Raw genomic sequence first — 22,673 nt, forward strand, 5'->3', positions numbered from 1 at the left:
TACCGCAGCGCAATTAAACTGCCTCTATCTCGGCCTGATTTAAATCGCGCTGCATGTACAGCCATCGACCTGCTCCAGTTACGCCCAGCTCAAACTGCAGAGATCACTACTATTGTGAGTGGGTTGCTTCTGTGTTGGCAGCGCTGTGTAGCGCTTTGCATTCGATCTCTGACTGCGCTTTCTTTGTTAAGGCCGGTATTACACTATCAAAATTCTTTGTCCAATATCTTTGTCAAAGAAATTTGATGGTGTAATAGGGAACTTTGTCAAATGTCGTCCAATATTTGATCAAATCTAGGGCCCCGCTGCAGATTTGATCAAAGACGTCGCTTGTCTTCTGTTCACTGCAATGTGATATGTTACCACATGGAGCGCTAGCATCGCTGCAGCATTCTGTCGTCTGTGGTGTTCTTATAAACTTTCCCGGTAAATACAATTGGTGTGTGCCGACAACTACAAAATTAATAGAGATGTATGAAGCTGATGAGGCGCTTTACAACGTGAGGTACGCTGAATACAAAAATAGATTAACAAAATTGGAGACCTGACCTGACCTAACCTAACCCAACCATCTCCTGTAGCAAGGAATCTGAGTGTTACAGTGATCCTGTCTTCTGAAGATGTAGCAGTTCTTAAGTGAATATTGTGCTTTGTGATATGAGGATACATTTCATTGAGCACATATAGGAATGTATGCTCATCCATTCTTAAGTAATTGATGTACGTCTTGACGTCCTCCACTATTAGGCTCACGTAAAAAGTTTTGTTGAATGCTTTTATCGTGTCGTCTTAAAACCCACGGCTTCATCCAGGTATGTTTTCTTTTTTTTCCCTCGCTTCTCCTCCACATGTGCACACAGTGCAATTGTGGTACATGCAACTGCTGCGGTTAATAACAAGTTGTTGTTGTCGGCCATCTTGAACTTTGATGAAAAATATGATGACAGTGTAATACCCCTTCTAGCGCTACGTCAAAAATCTTTGTCAAATGTATTTGACGGAATATTTGATCACATATTTGATCATATCTTTGACAAAGATATTTGATAGTGTAATACCGGCCTAAGAGACTCTGTGGCTGGTCGGACTCTTTGTTGGAAGTTAATCGGCAGCAGTGGTGGAAGTACTGTTGGGCAGTTGGAGGTGAACAGCCAGCAGTGATGGATGTTAGATGTGAGCATTGGTGGAGGGTAGAGGCCTGAAGTGTTAGCGCAGGTTAACGATCTGCACGTGTTCGTCTTGGAGATTAAATATTATTCATGATTATATGCCTTTGTACTAGATGTCAATGACGATTTATATTCGTGTCTGAACTGGATGTCACATTATTAAGGTAAAAAAAAAATACATTATTTGGTTTGCAACAAAATCTTTCCTTTGCTAACGACATGCCTATTAGCAGTTAGCAGCTTTCGTAGTTAAAATGTTATATTTAGCTGGCAGTTCTGACGCTCGCTGTATTGCAGTAGTTCGCGTAATGAAGATTTTTGTGAGGTAAGTGCTTAATAAAAAGTATAGGTTATTGCTAGGATTTCTTTTTAGTCAGGGCCATTCTTTTGAATTATTTGACGTCTGGTTATCTTTTTTTGAGCAGTCAGATTGCGCTGCGCTAGGATATTGTGTGTCTCAGTAATTCAGCAATTTAAGCACAGACACACTCATTTAAATAAAGTAGTTTCACTGTATCATGTTACCCTCCATTACGAATGTGGGATGCACTCCACGACTGTATTATGACTTTCAAAATGATGGAGCACAGGAATCGATCTTCCTTTCCTTTTAGGCTTTATTAAAGCAAATCTACAATGAAGAGCCAAAGAATCTGGTACATCTGCCTAATATCGTGTAGGACCCCCGCGAGCACGTAGAAGTCCCGCAACATAACGTGGCATGCGGAACTGTTTAAACTCAGAAGTGTTTCTGGAGCCACTCTGTAGCAATTCTGGACGTGTGGGGTGTCGCACTGTCCTGCTGGAATTGCCAAAGTCCGTCGGAATGCACAATGCACATGAATGGACACCATAGTGGTGTGGGCCGTGTTTACACAGAATGAGCTGCGTCCTCTGGTCCAAATAAACCGATCATCGACTGGAAATGGTTATGTTCGGCCACTTGGAGACCATTTACAACCATTCGTCGACTTCACGTTGCCAAACAACGATGGAATTTTTATGGATGACGATGCGGCTTGTCACCAAGCCACAACTGTCCGGGATTGGTTTGAAGAACATTCTCGATAGTTCGAGCGAATGATTTGGTCACGCAGATAGCCTGACATGAATCCCATCGAACGTTTATGAGACACAAATTTCTGTACTGGCAACACCTTCACCTTCACTATCATGGAGGGCTACGGAGGCGGCATGGCTCAACATTTCTGCAGCGGACTTTCAGAATCGAGAATCTCTACGATTTTCGCCAGTTATCGATACAGGCAAGATACACTGAAGTGCCATAGAAAGTGGTATACGCATGCGCATTAAACTAGAGAGAGATGCAAACAGGCAAAATACGGAGCAGCGATGGGCAACGCCTACGTAAGACAGCAAGAGTCTGCCGCAGTTGTTTGATCTGTTACTGCAGCTACAATGGCGCGATATCAAGATTTAAATGAGTCTGAACGTGGTGTTACAGTCGGTGCACGAGCGATGTGACACAGCATCTCCGAGGTAGCGATGAAGTGGGTATTTTCGCATACGACCATTTCACGTTGAACAGTCACTATCAGGAATACGGTAAAACTTCAAATCACCGACATCGCTGCGGCCGGAAAAAGATCCTGTGAGAATGGGGCGAACAACTGAAGAGAATCGTTCAACGTGACAGAGGTGCAACCCTTCAGCAGATTTCGAAGCAGGGCCATCAACAAGTGTCAAAGTGCGAACCATTCAATGAAACATCATCGATATGGTATTTCGGAGCCGTCGACATTGGACTGTTAATGACTGGAAAGATGTTGCCCGGTCGGATGCGTCTCGTTTCAAACTATATCGAGCGGACGGACGTGTACAGATATTAGGCGACCTCATGAATCCATCAAACCCGCATGTAAGCAGGGGAATGTTGAAGCTGGTGGAGGCTCTGTAACGGTGTGGGACGTGTGCAGTTGGAGTGATGTCTAGTTACGTCTAGTTACGACGGTGACAGGTGAACGTAAGCAGGTTGTCTGATCACCTGCTTCCATTCATGTCCATTGTGTATTCCGACGCACTTGGGCAATTCCAGCAGGGCAATCCGACACCCCACACGTCCAGAACTAATAAAAGCTCCAGGAGTTTCAACACTTCCGCTGGCCACCAAGCTCCCTAGACATGAACATTATTCAGCATATGTGGGATGCCTTGTAACGCGCTGTTCAGAAGAGATCTCCACCCCCTCGTACTCTTACAGATTTATGGGCAGCCCTGCAGGATTCATGGTGTCAGTTCACTCCAGCACTGCTTCAGACATGAGTCGAGTCCACGCCACGTCGTGTTGCAACACTTCTGCATGCTCGGGGGGGCTCTACACGATATTAGGCAGGTGTAGCAGTTTCTTTGGCTCTTCAGCGTATAAGTCTACCCAATTCTAGGAAAAAAGGTCTTAACAGAAGGACAGATAGTCAATATGATAAACGAAAAAATAATCTTTTTCGCGTGTTAATTACAATTTAACAATTTTTGGAGTTTCTCTCTCCTTTTACTGCGTTACCTTGCTTCTTGCCACATATCAAGAATCTAGGTCAACGAGAAGTACCTTCTAGGTAGTAATGAGAGGCTTCGACTGCTAAATTGACATAAATGGCAGTATCTTTTGTCTGCACTGACGAAGGGCAATTTTTTTACACCACCAAGAGACCGTAGACATTATTGAATGACAAAATTTGAACTTGATACGTCTACCCGTTAACGAGGAAAAGGGTTTTTTAACAGTCGGACGGACAGACGGACAACTAAGTCATCCTGTAAGGGTTCCGCTTTTACCGACTGAGGTACAAGATCATAGAAACTAACTGTAGGAAAAGCACGTGCCGCACAGATTCATTCGGAGAACCACGATGAACGTAATTCGTCCACGAAAGAGGTGGTTTACAAATCAATCGCTCGACCGATTTTTGATACTGTTCATTAGTAAGGACCCTTACCAAGTAAGACTGACAGAAGAGAGAGAGGATCCAAATAACCCGCCAGGGTAGCCGAGAGCGCTAACGCGCTGCTTCCTGGACTCTGGTAGGCGCGCCGGTGTGCCGGCCAGCCTGGATGTGGTTTTTAGGCGGTTTTCCACATCCCACTAGGTGAATACCGGGCTGGTCCCCATGTTCCGCCTCATTTACAAGGCTCGCAGACGTCTGAACACATTCGCACTATTTAATGACTTACACTAGTCGCAGACAGCTGGGGTACACTGAGTCCATCCCTGGGGGTACGGGGTGGCGGCAGGAAGGGCATCCGGCCACCCTCTGCCATTAACACTGCCAAATCCGTCATAACAAAGCCAACCCCGCGTTGGAGCGGGACAAAGGCCCGAGAAAGAAAGAGATGATCCAAATAAGAGCGACACGTTTCGTCACGGGGTCGTTTAATAACGGCGAATCGTTAGGGAGGAGCAGCATTTACTAATAGCCCACAAACGTCTCGCGAAATGATCACGACGTGAAAATTTTAGACCGCGCGCCATTCGTGACAGTGCGTACTTGGGCGTACACTTACAGCCTGAGATATGACAACACGCAAAACATGGAAACTGCACGGAGCAAACTCTACCAAAATACTAGCCGCACTGATGGCTTCTGTAAAAGTAGTGTTTGCTGTTAATAAAATGAAGCACACATACTGATGATGGCGAATCTTCGCTGAAAGATATTTAGAGGAACAAGACAGTGTTTTCTCAGGGCAGAGTCACTTTCCAAAACACTTTATTTGAAAGCAAACACAAGCAAGAAAGTGTGCATTCTCAAAACAGATATATCGACTTACACTGGGTGTTTGTCTGTTACAGATACCAGCGAATGGAACGACTAGAGGGTAATGGAACAAGCAGGTAAGTCCAATAAGCGTAGGTCCGGAAATCTATGGTTTCCACAGTACGTCGTATGCAAAAACTAATCGACTGCTTAGATAACATTCCTTGTGCTGAAGGGATATTTATGTGGAACCTGCGCGATGGTACACCGGCACACTTTCATCTTGGTGTTCGGGAATGCGTATCACAAATCTTCGACATGAGTCGTGGCGCGCGTATAACCATAGCCTACCAGATCCCCCAACTTCAACCTACTGAAGTTTTTTTGTTCCGGAACCATTTAAAACCTTTGCTATATTGCAGCCCTGCTGGTACTGTCCATCTCCGAGAACGCATTGTGGATGGTTCTCAATGCATTCGGGCCCACCAGGGATTTTTGAACATGTACAGGCATTTACGAGAAGACGTTCTGAAACCTGCTTTCATGTGAACGATGGCTGTTGTTTGTAGTAATGTGTTTGTCTTCACGTACATATGCAGTTCGGATGGCTGGAGACTGTTGAATGGTGTGCATGAATTTTGTCGTTATACGTAGTACCGTTAGCGAAAGGAGACGAAAATTTAATAGTCATAGGGGACTGGAATTCGATGGTAGGAAAAGGAAAAGTAGTAATTGAATATGGAATGGGGTTAAGGAATGAAAGAGGAAGCCGCCTGGCAGAATTTTGCACAGAGCATAACTTAATCATAGCTAACAATTGGTTTAAAAATCATGAAAGAAGGTTGTATACGTGGAAGAGGCATGTAGACACTGGAAGATTTCAGATAGATTATACAATGGTTAGACAGAGATTTAGGAACCAGGTTTTCAATTGTAAAACATTTTCAGGGGCAGGTGTGGACTATGACTACAATTTATTGGTTATGAACTGGAGATTAAAACTGAAGAAACTGCAAAAAGGTAGGAATTTAAGGAGATGGAACCTGGATAAACTGACAGAACCAGAGGTTGTAGAGAGTTTCAGGGAGAGCATTAGGGAACGACTGACAAGAATGGGGGAAAGAAATACAGTAAAAGAAGAATGGGTAGTTTTGAGAGATGAAATAGTGAAGGCAGCAGAGGATCAAGCAGATAAAAAGACGGGGGCTAGTAGAAATCCTTGGGTAACAGAAGAGATACTGAATTTAATTGATGAAAGGAGAAAATACAAAAATGCAGTACACGAAGCAGGTTAAAAGGAATACAAACGTCTCTAAATTAGATCGACAGGAAGTGCAAAATGGCTAAGCAGGGATGGCTAGAGGACAAATGTAAGGATGTAGAGGCGTATCTCACTAGGGGTAAGATAGATGCTGCCTACAGGAAAATTAAAGAGACCTTTGGAGACGAGGTCGGTAGGCCGCGAGAGCTGCACCGGAACTCATCCGCGCAGTGGGGCCCGCTGTTTCTCACATCTAAGTAATGCAGATATATGACTGGATACTACGGTGCTATAGTTTTACACTTGACATGGCCAACCTTTGGCATGCAATAGTTTAGTGACAATAGCTTCTGAAGAAGGCCATATTATTTTGGCTGAAACCTAGGTGCCGGCCGAAGTGGCCGTGCGGTTAAAGGCGCTGCAGTCTGGAACCGCAAGACCGCTGCGGTCGCAGGTTCGAATCCTGCCTCGGGCATGGATGTTTGTGATGTCCTTAGGTTAGTTAGGTTTAACTAGTTCTAAGTTCTAGGGGACTAATGACCTCAGCAGTTGAGTCTCATAGTGCTCAGAGCCATTTTTGAAACCTAGGTAAAGACTGCTTTCTATTTGCAACTGAGGCTGACGTGTTATATGTGCGCTAAGAGCTCTCTAACATTCAGAACCTAAAGCCGTCGGCACACGGACCGTGCTGTCGAACGTTAACGCTGAGCGTGCCAAGTTCAACGTGCTGCTGAACGCTCAGGAACGATGCGACTTGTGCATACGGTACGTGGGCCCCATCGTGGTATACGCGATCGCAACGCACTCCAACGGCAGTTGAGGGATGTTTCTATTTCGTAAATCACATTGTTTACTCAACGGGCGCTGTATTAACACGCACACTTACTCCATGGTCCACGAAAAGGAAAGTACCATGTCTAGTGAATAAGGACACAGGCTTATAAAAGTTCCATTACAAGCAGTGCTGTACAAATTTGGAGTACTTCTCCGCATAAGATAAACATTATTTCATCATTCCCACTTTTAGTAAAACCCCAAGGTCAGTCTTATTTGATCAGTGCTCCTGCCCAGTAGTAGAATCTTTGCAACATGTGAATTACGAAGCGTAAAAGAAAAAGGAGCAAAATATCTTTATACAAGTAGAGGAAACTGTCCTGTAGATTAAGCCAAGCGAACAAAGTCACCCCTGAAAAAAAGGTGAACTTATATTTACATAACATCAAATATTATAGCATATACTTATATTAAACTAAAAATAAAGTATCAGAACCCAATAAAAACGCGAATGTTAGGAAAAAAAATTTGGAAGTGGCAAGAAGCGAACCACCACCCCATCAAACTAATCTGTAGGGGGCAGTGCACTACTCATAACGCTACACCAATAACAGACTCCGAACGTCTAATCACAGTATGTTAGGTACTGCAGAAAACAATCGTAGATATGTTACTAATTGTAGTTTAATTATAACAAATTGTACCAAGAACAATGCCTTTTGGGTGGATCTTCAGTGTGTCGCTGCCTTCAAATAGCCTACTCTCATAATACGCAAGTTACAAGAATTCCTTTGCCACGAATATGATCTTTCTCATTATTTTACTGGAACGAATCACACAGTTAACTACGAGTTTTCCAGTGATTCTCAATATGCTGGTGCTCAGAAACGGCATATGTACATATAGGCTTGAAATGAACGCCAATATGGCGCCCTCAACTCCGTACTGAAGGGAGACGGCGTGCGTGTGACGTAGGTGGCGCTGTGCCATCTCATTGGTCAACGCTCAGACGCACGCTCAGAATATCTGACATGCCAGATATTGCTCTGCACGTTCGGAAAGACTCCCGAACGCGCTATTCCACGCTATGGCGTCAGAAACTCGGCACGCTCAACGCTCAGACGCACGGTCCGTGTGCCGACGGCTAAACGATGATGAGAATATCGGGTACTGTAAAGGAGTTTTTCCTTCCAGTTTTGACCAGAACTTTCTCCTGTACGAAAATGCGAGGAAACAGCCCAGAATTGGCCTGACCCCTGGGAGGAAACTTAGCAAAAACCGCACACTGGCTGGGGGGCGCGTTTTGTATACGCGAGGCCGTCTCGCGCGGCTGTGCACGGTCACTCAGTTCCATTGGGGACACTGCGGGCAAACTTTTGTCCCGCGCGCCCAACAGCAGCAGCAGCAGCAGCAGCAGCTGGGGACCCGCACAACTTAGCGCTCCCATTCCTCGGCTGCGGCTGGAGTTCATTCGCGAAAGTGCTGCTCTGCCAGTGTTTTATTCTTTCTTATTCTCAAATCAGAAGAACTGTCCACCGCAGTACACGAAGACGACAGAAGCGCGGTTTTCTCCCACTCCCAGGCGTGTGGACTCCCGCGAGCGAAGGAGAAAATAAACGGCAGATTTGCACCACATACGAGAGCACCTAGCGAATGACAATTCTGTCTGGTGTAGATGGTAGGGTGGCAACAGCCTTGCCGCAGTGGATACACCGGTTCCCGTGAGATCACCGCAGTTAAGCGCAGTCGGGCGTGGTCGGCACTTGGATGGGTGACCATCCAGGCCGCCATGCGCTGTTGCCATTTGGCGGGGCATTCGTCTTCATGGACGGCAATCTGCACCCCCATCGTTCACACCTCGTGCACGACTTCGTTCAGGTTAAAGATATCGCTCGACTAGAGTGGCCAGAATGTTGTCCAGACGTGAACACTATCAAACATGCCTGGGTAGATCGAAAAGGGCTGTGTATGGACGATGTGACCCACCAATCAGTCTGATTTCCGCCGAAACGCCGTTGAGGAGTGGGACAATCTGGACCAACAATGCCTTGATGAACTTGGGGACAGTAAGCCACGACGAATACAGGCATGCATGAATGCAAGAGGACGCGCTACTGGGCATTAGAGATAGCAGCGTGTACAGCAATCAGGGCCACCACATCTGAAGGTCTCTCTGTATTGTGGTACAACATGCGATACGTGGTTTTCATCAGCAATTAGAAGGGCGGAAATGATGTTTATGTTCGTCTGTATTCCAATCTTCTGAACAAGTTCCGGAACTCTCGGAACCGAGGTGACGCAAAACTTTTTTTTGATGTGTCTACAGAAGACCTAATCAGCCTTGTTCCTTACATTCATGCGAACTGTATTTTTTTATAATAAATAAAAATTGGTTACAAGTGTCAATTATCTGAAACTTTGTAATTAGTGACAGCTCTCATAATGCCCGTTTTAGACAAGATACACGGGGCGGACAAAAATATTGAAACGCCTGAAACCAATGTGCCATATTATCTTCAAGGGAATCCTGCCCTGCACCATTCTCCCTGCAATGGCGGCATTTTCGGTTAACGTTGATGCAGGTGAATATCGTTCACGCACCCTTCCCTCCGAAGTACAACGTTAAGACTCAATAATATTGAAATCTGGTAAGCTCACAAAATCAGTCCTGGAGAATGTCGGTTGTGTAACAGGAGCCCTATTGTATTCACCCACACCATCACCATTGCGGAAAAAAACAATGTACCATAGGATGGTACTTATCAGCCAAAATGGTCACATCATCACTGCCAGTGACGTGACCTTAGAGAGCAACCATAGCGTACATGCAATACTACGATATGGGTGCCCAAATCATCAGCGAAGCACGAGCATGCTTCACTCTGACGACACAATCTCGGCCAGAAGTTGGAAGCAGTCTGGAACAAGACTCGTCCAACCAAATGACGTGTCTTCCGTCGCTCCATAACGCAGGTTTCACGGCTTCAGCACCACGTTTTACTGCTGCGCGCATTTGCATCACTGAGAAGCGGTTTTGCAATGGCAGCTCGCCGTGCAATTCTGTGCTTATGTACCTCCCTTCCTGTTTTTTTTTTTGTGCTGACAGGACTCTTGAGTGCGACATTCAGTTCTGCAGTGACTTTTGCAGCTGTCGTCCTCTTTATTTTTCGTCACAACCCTCTTCAATGAACGTCTGTTACGATCGCTGAAAGCGCACTTTCGTCCGCGTCGTTACTTATAGGGCAATGTTTTTTTGTTTTCCCCGTAAGCGGTACAAATGCGGCACCTCTTGAAACGCCAAACACTTCGGCTCCCTTGGCTACGGAAGCATCCGGGATACGAGCACCAACAGTTGGCCACCTTCAAATTCATTTAGCTCCGACATAATAGACTCACCACTGCACAGAACACTGTACTGACCAGGACTGACCCTTGCAACGTATCGAGAGGATTGCACAGCTATCGAAGTGGTCAAAAATAAAACACCGCAACCTGCAAGCTAGACTAGCACATGCATTGATGTTCAAGCATACATTTATCGCCGTATTTTTGGGACGCCTATATTTCCCTACGATTAAGTACTACGAATAAAATCGACTATCTCTTTATTTTTTCTTGCTTTTTCCACTTTTTGAGCCATACGGAGTAATTTAACAAGGATGATGGCTTAGTACGGAATGGGGGCTGAGCGACGTGTTTCTCACATTTTAATAAGATGGAGAGGGGCCACACTTCGCTCGGGGACAATGAACCTGACGGTGTGTGGCGGAGGGTACGTTGAGTACCTCTATCGGTTCTCCCTTCTATTCCAGTCTCGTATTGTTCGTAGAAAGAAAGATTGTCGGTATGCCTCTGCATGGGCTCTAATCTCTCTGATTTTATCCTCATGGTCTCTTCCCGAGATACACGTAAAAGGGAGCAACGTACTGCCTGACTCTTCGGTGGCCGGACGGTATGGCCGAGCGGTTCTAGGCGCTTCAGTCTGGAACCGCGCGACCGCTAAGGACGCAGGTTCGAATCCTGCCTCGGGCATGGATGTGTGTGTGTCCTCAGGTTAGTTACGTTCAAGTAGTTCTAGGGGAGTGATGACCTCAGATGTTAAGTCCCATAGTGCTCAGGCATTTGAACCATTTGAATCCTCGGTGAAGGTATGTTCTCGAAACTTCAACAAAAGCCCGTACCGAGCTACTGCGCGTCTCTCTTGCAGAGCCTTCCACTGGAGTTTATCTATCATCTCCGTAACGCTTTCGCGATTATTAAATGATTCTGTAACGTAGCGCGTTGCTCTCCGTTGGATCTTCTCTATCTCTTCTATCAACCCTATCTGGTACGGAGCAGTATTCAAGGAGTGGGCGAACAAGTGTACTGTAACCTACTTCCTTTGTTTTCGGACTGCATTTCCTTAGGATTCTTCCAATGAATCTCATGAATTTACCCCTCTGCAACCCTCCCCCCGCCATAGCACCGTTGTGCGCTAAGAAGGGGGGGAGGGGGGGGGGGGCGGGGGGTACGCGTGTGCACAGTGTCAACGGTAATGGAAACTGGTCCAATGTCATCCGGTTCTCTCCGCTGACGAGTGCAGGTTTTGTCTATCTCTGGTGATCGTCATAGACGAGTGCGAAGGCCGCCAAGTACCCACACGCATGCATGCATGCATTCACATCCAAATTTAAGGGAGCCGCTATCATAATGAATGCGAAACCAAGAACGAACTGCTCGGATTAGAAAGGACATACGACACCGATGTAATCTTCAACCGCCGGCCAGAGTGGCCGAGCGGTTTAAGGCGCTACAGTCTGGAACCGCGCGACCGCTGCGGTCGCAGGTTCGAATCCTGCCTCGGGCATGGATGTGTGTGATGTCCTTAGGTTAGTTAGGTTTAAGTAGATCTAAGTCTAGGGGACTGATGACCTTAGACGTTAAGTCCCATAGTGCTCAGAGTCATTTCATTTTTTAATCTTCAGCCTGTGCTGTTCAGTCTACACATCGAACAAGGAATGACTGAAATAAGAGAGGTTGAGGAGCGCGATGAAACTTCGGGGTGAAGGTTTATCAGTGACAAGATTCGCTGACGAAATTACTACCGTCCCTGTGGTGGTGGTGATTTCTCGCAGAGGGTTGCGATGAAAGGCCGGTGGCGAGGTGTTACTCTCTGGGACGAGAATACGGTGGAGCACGGCTGTTTGAGTAAGCGCGTCTTCAGAGCTTTCAGCTGTCTGCGGAGGACAATCGCGTAATGGCGGCCTGTTCCTTTTGTCCAGCTCGCTCTGCACTCTTCTGTGCGGCTGCGGAAGCAGCCGTGTTTCCACCGCGCACACACACACACACACACACACACACACACACACACACACACACACACACACACACGTTATTACGATCAGCCCCCAGAAGTGACACACCTGTCTGCATCTACATGTATACTCCACCAAGCCACTGTGCAGTGCATGGGGGGAGTATACACCGCTTCTGTCATACCCCTATTGTATCTCGAGTGAGGGACGAACTACTTTCTTCGTGCCTCTGTTCCCAAGTAATCTCTCTTACCTTTTTCTCATAGTTCCTACGCTAGAGATACCCTAGTGGCGGCATATGTGACGCACAGTGATCCTCGAAAACACAATATTTAATTTTACTGAACGGAATATCTCCCGTCGTTCATTTCTTTAGCTCGGTATCTCAGTGTTGAGGCCATAAAGTAACGCCGGCCGTTGTGGCCTAGCGGTTCTAGGCGTTTCAGTCCAGAGCACGCTGCTGCTACAGTGGCAGGTTCGAATCCTGCCTCGGGCATGGATGTGTGTGATGCCCTTAGGTTAGTTAGGTTTAAGTAGTTGTAAGTATAGGGGACTGATGACCTCAGATATTTACGTCCCATATTGCTTAGAGCCATTGGTACCATTTTTTGAACGAAAGTAACTTTCGCATGATGTGACAATCCCAAGTAACACAGTTCATCGAAAACTTGCACAATACACGAAAAGAACCGCGGAAACGGTCTTCGTTGCACGCCTGTAATTATTAACCAATGATGCGTTTCGCCTGATTCACGTATCTTCAAATTGGCCTACAAAAAAAAAAAAAAAAAAAAAAAAAAAAAAAAAAAAAAAAAAAACACATTTTGGTATAAATGGCATGACCCAATTTTGCCAAATTAGAGTTACTGGCAAGTGATTGTAAGACAACTTGTTGTTGTGGTCTTCAGTCCTGAGACTGGTTTCATGCAGCTCTCCATGCTACTCTATCCTGTGCAAGCTGCTTCATCTCCCAGTACGTACTGCAGCCTACATCCTTCTGAATCTGCTTAGTGTATTCATCTCTTTGTCTCCCTCTACGATTTTTACCCTCCACTCTGCCCTCCAATACTAAATTGGTGATCCCTTGATGCCTCAGAACATGTCCTACCAACCGAACCCTTCTTCTAGTCAAGTTGTGCCACAAACTCCTCTTCTCCCCAATTCTATTCAATACCTCCTCATTAGTTATGTGATCTACCCATCTAATCTTCAGCATTCTTCTGTAGCACCCCATTTCTAAAGCTTCTATTCTCTTATCGTCTATTATTGTCGACGTTTCATTTCCATACATGGCTACACTCCATACAAATACTTTAAGAAACGACTTCCTGACACTTAAATCTATACTTGATGTTAACAAATTTCTCTTCTTCAGAAACGCTTTACAGAATGTCAAATGGTGTTAGGCACATTGGATACCGAGCATACAAAAAATACTGCCCTCGTCAAGAAGTTGGAAACACTGCGTGGTATCACATAAATAAATTGAACGGGATGTATTCAAAAATAGTGAAACTTGGTGATCGACTTTGTCATAAAAATAGATATTACACACCATAATGAAAAAAAAAGAAAAATTACCTTGCTAAGTTATGCAGTGCATTCCAGTGAAAACAAAACAAGATCAGCCCTACATTTATTTGTCAACCAAGCAAAAATGTTGGGTTTGTAGTTGGTCATTTTAGGGCTACGCAAACAACTATTCTCATTTTTACTATTTAATCCTTGCCGATATTTGGCAGTTAAATAATACTCTCTAGCTCACAGCTCACTAACAGTACACTTCGCGCACGCTTCTTCGTGCTCCCGAATGGACTACATTGCATGCATCAGCAAGGCAATCTTTTTTTCTTTTTTTTTTTCATTGTCTGCAATACATATACTTTTTTGACAAAGCCGGTCACCGGATTTCATTACTTCTTGGCTATATTTTGTTCTGTTTATTTATAGGACACGGCGCAATGTTTCCGAATATCTGATGGGGGCAATTACTTGCTGTGACGTTTTGTATGCTCGGTATCCCATACGCTTAATACCAAGTAATATCAAGAAGTCATGTTGGAATTTGTTAGTATTTCCAATTCTGCAAAATGGGGTCATGCCGCTTCCAACAAAATGTATATTTCTGAGTAGCTCAATCTAGAGATGCTTGAATCTGGCGTCATTGGTAAATAAATAATAAATACAACCCCGAAGCCAAGAGTGATTTTTCATTCACTGAAAGAATTAAGCACAGAACAGAAATGACATGTATTAAATTACAATAATTGCACTGAAGTCGAGAGCCGAAGAAACTGGTACACCTGCCTAATATCGTGTAGGGCCCCACGAGCACGCGGAAGTGCCGCGCCACGACGTGGCATGGGCTCGACTAATGTCTCAAGTAGTTCTGGAGGTAACTGAAACCATGAATCCTGCAGGGCTGTCCATAAATGCGTAATAGTAGGAAGGGATGGAGATGTCTTCTGAGCAGCACATTGCAAGAAATCCCAGATATGCTCAATAATGTTCATGTCTGGGGAGTTTGGCGGCCAGCGGAGGTGTTTAACTCAGAAGAGTGCTCCTGGAGCCACTCTGTAGCAATTGTGGATGTGTGCAGTGTCGCACTGTCCTGCTGGAATTGCCGAAATCCGTAGGAATGCAGAATGGACACGAATGGATGCAGGTGACCAGACAGGATGCTTACGTACGTGTCACCTGTCAGAGTTGTATCTAGATGTATCAGGGGTCCCATATCACTCCAGATGCACACGCTCCACACCATTACAGAGCCTCCACCAGCTGGAACAGTCCCCTGCTGACATGCAGTGTCCATGGATTCATGAGATTGTCTATCTCCATGGTCCATCCGCTCGATACAATTTAAAACAAAGACTCGTCCGACCAAGCGACACGTTTCCAAGAGTATTTGAATACATGCCTGTATCAGTTTCTTTGGCATATGCCTGAACCAGTTTCTTTGGCATATGCCTGAACCAGTTTCTTTGGCATATGCCTGAACCAGTTTCTTTGGCATATGCCTGAACCAGTTTCTTTGGCATATGCCTGAACCAGTTTCTTTGGCATATGCCTGAACCAGTTTCTTTGGCATATGCCTGAACCAGTTTCTTTGGCATATGCCTGAACCAGTTTCTTTGGCATATGCCTGAACCAGTTTCTTTGGCGCTTCAGTGTAATATCCGCACTTGTGCCTAAACCGAAATAAGCTCTCATAGCTGTTCGATGGAACTAATTTTGGCTCAAAAAAGGCATGAACTGCATAAAAAAAACAGCATCCAGTTATGTCACATTTCTGTTACATGTGACAGGAACTTCACTGATTCCTCATAGCCGGCCGGTGTAGCCGGGCGGTTCTAGGCGCTTCAGTCTGGAACCGCGCGACCGCTACGATCGCAGGTTCGAATCCTGCTTCGGGCATGGATGTGTGTCATGTCCTTAGGTTAGTTAGGTTTAAGTAGTTCTAAGTTCTAGGTGGCTGATGACGTCGGATATTAAGTCCCATAGTGCTTAGAGCCATTTGATTCCTCATAATGGAAAGTAGAATTTTAATTTGTAAACTAATCTCCAAGGTAAAGCAATAACACACTTCCAGTAATTTATTCTTTCTTATCACATACACAAGACAGTGTATGTTGTTGTTGTGGTCTTCAGTCCTGAGACTGGTTTGATGCAGCTTTCCATGCTACTCTATCCTGTGCAAGCTGCTTCATCTCCCAGTACCTACTGCAACCTACATCCTTCTGAATCTGCTTAGTGTATTGATCTCTTGGTCTCCCTCTACGATTTTTACCCTCCACGCTGCCCTCCAATGCTAAATTGGTGATCCCTTGATGCCTCAAAACATGTCCTACCAACCGATCCCTTCTTCTAGTCAAGTTGTGCCACAAACTTCTCTTCTCCCCAATCCTATTCAATACCTCCTCATTAGTTATGTGATCTACCCATCTAATCTTCAGCATTTTTCTGTAGCACCACATTTCGAATGCTTCTATTCTCTTCTTGTCCAAACTATTTATCGTCCATGTTTCACTTCCATACACGGCTACACTCCATACAAATGCTTTCAGAGATGACTTCCTGACACTTAAATCTATACTCGACGTTAACAAATTTTTCTTCTTCAGAAAAGCTTTCCTTGCCATTGCCAGTCTACATTTTATATCCTCTCTATTTCGAGCATCATCAGTTATTTTGCTCCCCAAATAGCAAAACTCCTTTACTACTTTAAGTGTCTCATTTCCTAATCTAATTCCCTCAGCTTCACCCGATTTAATTCGACTACATTCCATTATCTTTGTTTTGCTTTTGTTGATGTTCATCTTATATCCTCCTTTCAAGACACTGTCCATTCCATTCAACTGTTCTTTTAAGTCCTTTGCTGTCTCTGACAGAATTACAATGTCATCAGCGAACCTCAAAGTTTTTATTTCTTCTCCATGGATTTTAATGCCTACTCCGAATTTTTCTTTTGTTTCCATTACTGCTTGCTCAATATACAGATTGAACAACATCGGGGAGAGGCTATGTAAGACAGTGTACTTACATATTAAACCGAACCACGGTATAACAAACGACCTGACTACTACATTTCGTTCGAATCAGCGTTAGTAATGGTTAAAGACACAGGACTACCATTCGGGGGGGGGGGGGGGGGGGGGGGGGGGGGGAGGGCGGGAGGCTGAGGTTGTATTCCCCTTTGACTGTGGAGATTTTGATTCTTCCGTAGCTTCCACAAGCCGCTAAAGGGACTGTTCGGATAATTCCCACGGATAGAGCACGGCCGATTTCCTTTGACAATGCGACTAACACTACGTCTTCAATTACACTGTCAGGTCATTGAAACGTCATAATTGCCTAAGTGGTAAAATCATTATTCCACCGACGCTTGAAACATTTTGGAAAAATTAAACTTTTATTAACATCATCCGTTAATGTTCAAATGTGTGAGAAACCTTATGGGACTGCCGGCCGAATTGGCCGTGCGGTTAAAGGCGCTGCAGTCTGGAACCGCAAGACCGCTACGGTCGCAGGTTCGAATCCTGCCTCGGGCATGGATGTTTGTGATGTCCTTAGGTTAGTTAGGTTTAAGTAGTTATAAGTTCTAGGGGACTAATGACCTCAGCAGTTGAGTCCCATAGTGCTCAGAGCCATTTGAACCTTATGGGACTTAACTGCTAAGGTCATCAGTCCCTAAGCTTACACACTACTTAACCTAAATTGTCCTAAGGACAAACACACACACACACCCATGCCCGAGGGAGGACTCGAACCTCCGCCGGGACCAGCCGCACAGTCCATGACCGCAGCGCCTGAGACCACTTGGCTAATCCCGCGCGGCAGCCGTTAATATTGCGACAACATTCACAATGTCTGGCAATGCAGAAAGTCAATCCTTTTCTTTACGCTGGATCCGACAGCCGCTAATAAAAGTTTAACCATGATTACACCTGGATGTTAACCTATTCCTTAAATAAGAAAATATTGGCATTCTATATTCACAATTTCTTTTCAATATTACAGTTTTTAACCTTTAACAAATTCTTAGGGGCTGTAAAACTCTGTGCAAAAAATTATTAAATCCTGAAGCTTCCTGGCATAGAAAATCCTTATGATCCTCTTATTGTGTCATACTGAGCGAATGACAAGATAATGATATAACCAGTGGAAGCTTCCTGTCAGGAAAATAGTCTTCATTTGTGCAACGTTTCCGGTCACAAATTTTTAAAAGCCCTTTTCTACGTTAAATTGTGACTCAGCAGCAATTCTGTTCATCTGAGAATCGCTTCCAGAGAATCTGAATTTGAACAACGTTCACAAATTTTATCGCGCCGACATGTTAGGTGCGTCAGCAGACGAGACAAAGAGATTAAGTGGGGCGGAGAGAGGGTACGAATTGAATGGAAAACAGTTCGCGCCTGTCGTGTTAAGTGACGCTATCTCGTTTAGCCTTGAGTTCTGCAGTTACATCACGTGTGCCCGCAGATGCAGCTCCACTCAAACGTGATGGCCTCCACGAAACACATCCTATACACGCCCCACGTAACAGTATTAGTGCCGGCATTCTCCGCAATAAGAGGCAGAAACTGATTAAGTAGTCTCCTGCTAGTAATTCACTAATTCACAGGTCGTTAAGATACACGTATCTTTTTAGACAGCGTGAGACGATTTTCCTCCCACGGGGATTTATAAAAGAATCAATCGTAGATCTTCACGGAACGTACGCTGTTTTGCAGTTTCCTGGCACATGAACATTTCGCGACAGCTTCAATTCTAACAGCACTTTTATTTCGACGTTACAGAACCTCTACAATATACGTTGCGAGACTAGCACGTCTGTAAAAAGAAAGCGTAGTCACAGTCTAAGGGATTATCGTTCTGACGTGGGAATCGTGTTCTAATACACAGCTGGTACGAGCATTACCCTCATAAAGCAAAGGTTCGGGGTTCTTATTCCCCACACAGTTTCAATGTACCAAGACGTTGTCGACTTACCTGCTGTATAATAATAAAGGCAGACAACTGCAGGATACCGATGTACCGGTTTCCAGGGCAAAAACTATCTAAATTCACCGTTTGGAGCGCTGATCACTGCGACAGGGGAGTCAGTTACGTTCTAGAACATTGGTTCCAAAATTGCGGGTAATTACCCGCTGAGGAGTAAAATAAAATTTTGTGACGGGTGAAAACTAAACGATTTGATTCTGTTTCAGTCACGAAGCGGACTCATTTTCAAAAGATCATTACTATTACCGCAATTTTATAAGATTCTAATACTGAATTACGTAAGTTATCAATAATTACTTTTTCTCAATTAGTATCTGTAATGCTGTGGAGGTTACACATTTCCCACTCACTACACACATATGCTTTTTACTGTCTATCGCTGCTGATAAAAGTGAGATACATACATCAAAAATGCTAAATCTCTAAAAAAAGGTCTCCTCCAAGTTGTAGATAGAATTTGCAGCAGTTCGGAAATTGCTTGATTAGTCGCTTCGAAACAGGCAAATGAATTACTTGACAGCACGACACAGCAGTAACTACATAAGGGCTAGTATAGTGCTTTACACATTATTATTATTATTATTATTATTATTATTATTATTATTATTTTATTAGTATTAGTGGCTGTGGTCAGACACAAAACAATAACAGCCTAAAGTTTTCCACTTTCTGTCTGTTCAGAAGCAAGAAGTGCAGCAATGAAGTGATTTACGAACAGTAAGTATGGAGCATACATTTTAACTTGAATGCTTTCAAACGGGGTTGCAGTGCGGAGGATATGTAAGTGGCGCAATGGGGAGGAGTATTGCAGGGGAAGCATGTTTTGTAACAAGTGTGCACCCTTAGTGTGGATAGTTAGAAGCACTTACGATGCACCACGAATTCCTTCGTCATTCATTCACACACACACACACACACACACACACACACACACACACACACACACACACACAAAACTAAATATCATGCACCTTTCATTAATTTAATAATAAAAGTACTCCAAGAAAAATCTTCCATTCTACAGTTTAGTTAGGTGCTAAAATTCGTGATAATGTGGTGGAGGAGAGAGGGGGGGGGGTACTAGCTAATGTCTAATTGCACTCCACTATTTAAAGTGCCGTCAATGCGAACAAGAGGTGACCGAGACGTGTAAGCAATGGCAGGCAACCCATACCATCACGCCGGGTGATACGCCAGTATGGCGGTGACGAATACACGCTTCCAATGTGCGTTCACCGCGATGTCGCCAAACACGCATGCGATCATCATGATGCTGTACACAGAACCTGGATCATCCGAAAAAATGACGTTTTGCCATTCGTGGACCCAGGTACGTCGTCGAGTACACCATCACAGGCGCTGCTGTCAGTGATGCAGCGTCAAGGGTAACCGCAGCCACGGTCTCCGAGCGGATAGCCCATGCTGCTGCAAAGGTCGTCGAATTGTTCGTGCAGATGGTTGTTGTCTTGCAATCGTCCCCATCTGCTGACTCAGGGATCGAGACGTGGCTGCACGATCCGTTACAACCATGCGGATAAGATGCCTGTCATCTCTATTGCTAGTGATACGAGGCCGTTGGGATCCAGCACGGCGTTCCGTATTACCCTCGTGAACCCACCGATTCCATATTCTGCTAACAGCTAACCAATGCGAGCAGCAATGTCGCTATACGATGAACCGCAATCGCGATAGGCTACAATCCGACCTTTATCAAAGTCGGAAACGTGATGGTACGCATTTCTCCTCCTTACACGAGGCATCATAACGTTTCACCAGGCAACGCCGGTTAATTGGTGTTTGTGTATGAGAAATCGGTTGGAAACTTTCCTCGTGTCAGCACGTTGAAGGTGTCGCCACCGGCGCCAACCTTGTGTGAATGCTCTGAAAAGCTAATCATTTGCATATCACAGCATCTTCTTCCTGTCGGTTAAATTCCGCGTCTGTATCACGTCATCTTCGTGGTGTAGCAACTTTAATGGGCAGTAGTGTAGAATGTGCCGACTCGATTTGCGTGGACAGCTGCGGTAGAGGCGTGAACAGACTGACCGAGCTGGTCCCAGAGATTCTCAATTGGGTTTAAATCCGGTGAATCTAAGGCCAGGGAAGTACTCCTGGTGCTCTTCGAAGCACGCACGTACACGTTGCGTTGTCCTGCTGGTGGATGTCATCGTGCGGAGGTAAAACAAACTGCATGTAGGGGTGGTCATGGGCCACAGGGATAGATGCATACTTGCGTTGAACTACTGGGCCTTCCAGAATGACGAGATCGCACGGGGAATGTCACGAGAACATTCCCCAGGCCGTAGCGCTACCTCCTCCGGCCCGGAGCCTTGCGATTGTTGCAAGAAGTTTAACATGTTTCATGCTGACAGAGCACGAAACGTGATTCATCTAAAAATGACACCTGTCGGCACTCAATGGATATCCAGTTGTGGTACTGGCATGCAAATCCGAGCCTTGGTCGCCAGGAGTTAGCATGGGTGCACGAACCAGGCACCTACTGCCTAAAGCCGTCGGCACACGGACCGAGCTGTCGAACGTTAACGTTGAACGTGCCAAGTTCACCGTGCTGCTGAACGTTCAGGAACGATGCGACTTGTGCGTACGGTACGTGGGCCCCAACGTGGTATACGCGATCTCAACGCACTCCAGCGGCAGTTGAGTGATGTTTCTAGTTCGTAAATCACACTGTTTACGAAACGGGCGCGCGTAAAATTCCCACGTTAGTTCTATTAAAACGTACGTTTCCTTCATCGTCCACGAAAAGGAAAGTACCATGTCCGTTACAAACAGTGCGGTACAAATTTGGAATACTTCTCTGCCTAAGATAAACATTATTTCATCATTCCCACATTTTAGTGAAACCCCAAGGTCAGTGTTACTTAATCACTGTTCCTACCCAGTAGCAGAATTTTTGCAACATGTGAACTACGAAGCGTAAAAGAAATCTTTATACAAGTAGCGCAAGCTGTCCTGTAGATTAAGCCAATTGAACAAAGTCACCCCTCAAAAAAGGTTAACTTATATTTACATATCGTCAAATATTATAGTATAGTTATATTAAACTAATAATAAAGTATCAGAACGTAATAAAAACGCGAATCATAAGAAAATAATAATTACAAGTGTAAAGACGCGAACCATCGTCCCTACGAACATTTCTAGCAGACTCTGACGCTACTCATTACGCTAACCCAACAACAGAACCCTTATGACGATTCATATTATGTTACGCCTTGCTGAAAACCTTAATCGTAGATATGTTACTAACTGAAATTTAAATTATAACAAATTGTACCAAGAACAATGCGTTTTGGTTGGATCTTCAGTGTGTCGCTGCCTTCAAATAACCTACTCTCATAATACGCAAGTTGCAATAATCTTTTGCCACGAATATGATGTTTCTCATTATTTTATTGGAACGAATCACACAGTTAACAACGGTTTTTCCAGTGATTCTCAATTTGCTGGCGCTCAAACGGCATATATATACATATAGGCTTGAAATGAACGCCAATATGGCGCCTCACAACTCTGTACTGAAGGGAGACGGCGTGCGTGTGACGTAGGTGGCGCTGTATCATGTCATTGGTCAACGCTTACACACACGCTCAGAATCTCTGACAAGCCAGATATTGCTCTGCACGTTCGCAAAGACCCCCGAACGTGCTATTCCACGCTATGACGTCAGAAACTGGGCACGCTCAACCATCAACGTTCGGATGCACGGTCCGTGTGCCGACGGCTTTAGGCCATAAGCAGCAACGTTTGCTCAATGGTCATTGATGAGGCCCTATTGGGAGCTCACTACATCTAGAGGGTCAGTGTCCCAACAGTTGCACCTCAGTCCGCCCGTACACATCTCTGCAGCCGTCGTTCTCCCCTGTGATCTACGGCCCTTGGGGCGGATTTTGGATAGCGCCATTTTGCCATGCACGATATGCGGGGTCTTCAAAAA

The 22,673-nt window shown here is 45.0% G+C and overlaps 1 pseudogene; it reads left to right on the forward strand.

Moving 5' to 3' along the window:
- Positions 1 to 8,602: 8,602 nt before the first annotated feature.
- LOC124551459 lies at positions 8,603 to 8,720 on the forward strand (annotated as a pseudogene).
- The last annotated feature ends 13,953 nt before the right edge of the window (positions 8,721 to 22,673 follow it).

The sequence above is a fragment of the Schistocerca americana genome, chromosome 9 (assembly GCF_021461395.2).
Source record: "Schistocerca americana isolate TAMUIC-IGC-003095 chromosome 9, iqSchAmer2.1, whole genome shotgun sequence".
Taxonomy (NCBI): Eukaryota; Metazoa; Arthropoda; class Insecta; order Orthoptera; family Acrididae; genus Schistocerca; species Schistocerca americana.